Below are 4133 nucleotides of genomic sequence, written 5' to 3'. Positions count from 1 at the left end.
GAACATTGCCACAAAGGATGCAGAAAAGGCTGAGGTAGTTAATGCTTTCTTTGCCTCAGTCTTTAACAGCAAGACCAGCTTCCCTCTGGGTACTCAGCCCCCTGAGCTGGAAGGCAGGGATGAGGAGGAACAGAATAAAGTCCCCACAGTCCAGAAAGGAAGTTAGTGACCTGGTGCTCCACTTAGATGTGAACAAGTTTATGAGCCTGGGATGGATCTACCAAGGGTACTGAGGGAGCTGGTGGAGGAGCTTTCCAAGCCACCCTCCATCATTTATCAACAGTCTTGGCAAACTGGGGAGGTCCCAGAAACCTGGATGTTAGCCAGTATGGCACCCATCTACAAGAAGGGTGGGAAGGAGGATCCAGGGAACTACAGGAACGTCAGTCTAAGTTTGGTGCCAGAGAAGGTTATGGAGCAGATCATCCTCAGTGCTGTCATGTGGCATGTGCAGAACAACCAGGGGATCAGACTCAGCCAGAATGGGTTTATGAAAAGCAGGTCCTGCTTGACTAACCTGATCTCCATCTACAACAAGATGACCCACCTAGTACATGAGGGAAAGGCTGTGGATATTTTCTACCTGGAGTTTAGTAAAGCCTTTGACACCATCTCCCACAACATACTCCTGGAGAAACTGGCTGTTCATGTCTTGGATGGGTGTACTCTACACTGGGTAAAAAGCTGGCTGGATGGCTGAGCCCAAAGAGTGGTGGTGAATGGAGTTACATCTAGCTGGCGGCTGGTCACAAGTGGTGTTCCCCAGATCTCAGTATTGGGGCTAGTCCTGTTCAATATCTTTATCAACAATATGGACAAGGGGATCTAGTGCACCTCAGTAAGTTTGCAGACAACACCAAGTTGGGTGTTAATCTGTTTGAGGGTAGGAAGGTTCTGCAGAGGGATCTGGACAAGCTGGACTGATGGGCCAAGGCCAATTGTATGAGATTCAACAAGCCTAAGCTCCAGGTCCTGCACTTGGGTCACAACAGCCCCATGCAATGCTACAGGCTTGGGGAAGAGAGGCTGGAAAGCTGCCTGAAGGAAAAGGACCAGGGAGTGCTGGTTGACAGCCAGCTGAACATGAGCCAGCAGTGTGCCCAGGTGGCCAAGAAGGCCAACAGCATCCTGGCTTGCATCAGAAATAGTGTGGCCACCACAACCAGGGAAGTGATTTTGCCCCTGTACTTGGCACTGGTGAGGCCACACCTCAAATCCTGTGTTCACTTTTGGGTCCCTCACTGCAAGAGGAACATTGAGGTGCTAGAGCGTGTCCAGAGAAGGGCAACAAGGCTGTTGAAGGGTCTAGAGTCAAGTCTTATGAGGAGCAGCTGAGGGAACTGGGGTTTTTTAGCCTGGAGGAGACTCAGGTGGGACCTTATTGCTCTCTACACTGCTTGAAAGGAGGGTGTAGGTCTCTTCTCCCAGGTAACTAGCAACAGGACAAGACAAAATGGCCTCAAGTTACACCAGGGGAGGTTTGGATTGGACGTTAGGGAAAATTTCTTCACTGAAAGAGTTGTCAAGCATTGAAACACACTGCCCAGGGAGGCGGTGGAATCACCATCTCTGGAAGTATTTAAAAAATGCATCGATGCGGTGCTTAGGGACATGGTTTAGTGGTGCACTTGGCAGTCCTGGGTTAACAGTTGGACTTCATGCTCTCAAAAGTCTTTTCCAACCTAAATGAATCTATGGTTCTATGATTTTAATTAAAACATGGGATAGAGCATTCCGCTCAGTAGTTCAAACCATCCAATGTACAAAATGGATTTGAAGTTGGTGGCTTAGGTCCTGCATTAGAGAACTGAGGTACCTGGGTATGGAGGGACCCAAGTTATTGCCTGAGGGCTGATCTGAAGGTGTACTCAAAGCACTCAGCTGGAACTCTCCTGCAGGAAATATAGGTTCACATATATTCAATTCAACCCCTCGCTTAGCTTCTCAACATGAACCATTTCTGGTGTTTCTTTTAGGATTCAATGTGTTGCCAAGAACGGTGCCTAACTATAGCGTACAAAATAGTCAACATTTCAAAGTCCAGTATTTGCTGTGCAAAGTCCATACTGAGACCGTACAGCACATTTAGCGGTTTGTGCTGTCACATCCTGCGGTATTGCACACTAAGTTGCCCATGCAACAAAGCCCTTAGGGCAGGACTGGAGTTAATTATACTGGTGTTAGACCTAGTGTGATATCTGAGGCAGTTACATGCAGATTAACGTGGTGAAGGCAAAAGGTGTGTGATAGTGGCTCAGGAGACTGTAGACTTCTTGGAGAGAAAAACAAAGCCAAGGATTCATTTCTTAAGTGCTCATCTAGAGAGGGAAGGAAGGGTCAACAACAGTACAAGTACCACATGAAGTTGTTCTGTGCTCTTTGCAAGTTTGGCACCTTGGCCAGGAACACATGGAAAGGTAATAGGGAACTTTTTCTCTGTCTTCTGCAAAGGAAACTCAAAGCCACCGAGTTCACAGAAGGTAACTACTATAACTTGTTAAAGCAGACAAACCACAGGACTGCTGAAACAAATACACTTACAACATTCAAGTAACAGTATCTGTCAGAATACAAAGATTTAAAAGTTCTCAGGAAAAACTTTTCTAGCTCTTGTGCTCTTTCTAAATTTAAGTTGCACTTAGTATTGTGATTCTTAAGAGAAAAAGAATTCTTCAATTTCCAGATATTTTCAGCAAAATTTGTGTGGAAAAAAAGAGGTCCCTTTTTTCCTACCAAATCCTCAGGCTGTTTTGGGGGTATCTGGTATTTTATCTACACACTTCAGCAAGAAAGTTTATATTTTCAAGCACCATATTTTATAAAGGCCAGATGTTTCTTCTCTGCATCACATTACATGACCATCACAAAAGCAGATTTACATGATTTTGCTTTTTTCTTTCTTTGCTAAAATATTTTTTTTAAATGCTGCCTCCATTGTGGCCACCTAAGAGCATGTAGATGCCTCTGATTAGTTCAGATTGTTTGGATTGCCTCTTGATATGTTTGAATAAGTAGGTGAAATAAACAATGACACTCCCAGAAAACAGGGCTTGCAGTTCTCAGAACGAAGTGAATGTCTCGCTTACCCCAATTACTTGCCTCTTCCATTGTCCCTCTACCCCCATGTTTGGCAAAAGCCTCTGTCATAGTTCAGGTCAGAGTCATACAAGATGTTTTAGAGATCTGTGTTAGTAACAGAAAAGACTGCTCAAGGATTCAACACCACATAGAAGCTACAAAGAATGAGAGGCAAATGTCACAGGACATAAAGCCTGATACTTTTGGGAAGAAAGCCACAGGACACTTTATCTCAAATGGTTCTGAGGAACATGGGAATCTGCATAGTGTGTCTTATATAAGCAATGTTTATTATGTAGCATGGTTTGGCTAACATGAAATGGAAGAGGTAAAGAGTTTCATATTTATTTGTATTTGTTTGTTTTTTAAAAAAAGTTAATCCCGATCTTTGTCAAATTCCATGCTGATTTAATAATTTTTTTTTCCCACTGCTATGTATCTCTGAGGTGGTTTTGCATGCCTGTGATGTATTATGGTGACTGTACAATTTCCAGTAAAGCTGATTCCAATAAAAGAAACTTATTTTTTTAAAAAAAAAAAAAGTTAAAATATGTATTTGACTATAATATATTTAATGAACTTATTCCTATACGACAAAATGTTATTAAATACAATTAGAGTTATTTAAATTCAGTGAAACTGTATCTGAAGGAATAAAAGGGAAATGCTATATTTGGTACTGTGACTATAAATTATAATCTACACAGGAATCTCCTTTTATTATATGCCTAAATGCAACAAGAAAGTTTTAGAAATTCTATTTGATTTTTTTATCTTGTAAGATTTATGTCCCAGTTTTAAACACAAGTTGCTCAGAATATTCACTTGCAAGCCCTATGAAACATGTGTGTCATCTTACCGAAATCATGAAACACAGTATTTTGAAGTACTTCGCTTATAGAACAAAATACATTCCTGGTCCTGTCATTGCATGGTCAGACCCTCATCTTTGACTTATTTCTGTAAATTTTATAAAAACAGCGGAGTAAAAAATAGGAAAAAAGATTCAACAGAAATGAGCATAACAAATTTCAAAGTGCAAATGTTTATCTTGG

General features: G+C 41.9%; 1 pseudogene; it reads left to right on the top strand.

Moving 5' to 3' along the window:
• The first annotated feature begins 328 nt into the window (after positions 1 to 328).
• Positions 329 to 1620, top strand: LOC121084425 (annotated as a pseudogene).
• The last annotated feature ends 2513 nt before the right edge of the window (positions 1621 to 4133 follow it).

Source organism: Falco naumanni, chromosome 3, assembly GCF_017639655.2.
Source record: "Falco naumanni isolate bFalNau1 chromosome 3, bFalNau1.pat, whole genome shotgun sequence".
Classification (NCBI taxonomy): Eukaryota; Metazoa; Chordata; class Aves; order Falconiformes; family Falconidae; genus Falco; species Falco naumanni.
Note: the sequence above shows the minus strand (reverse complement) of the source record. Positions and strands in the feature narration are given on the sequence as shown.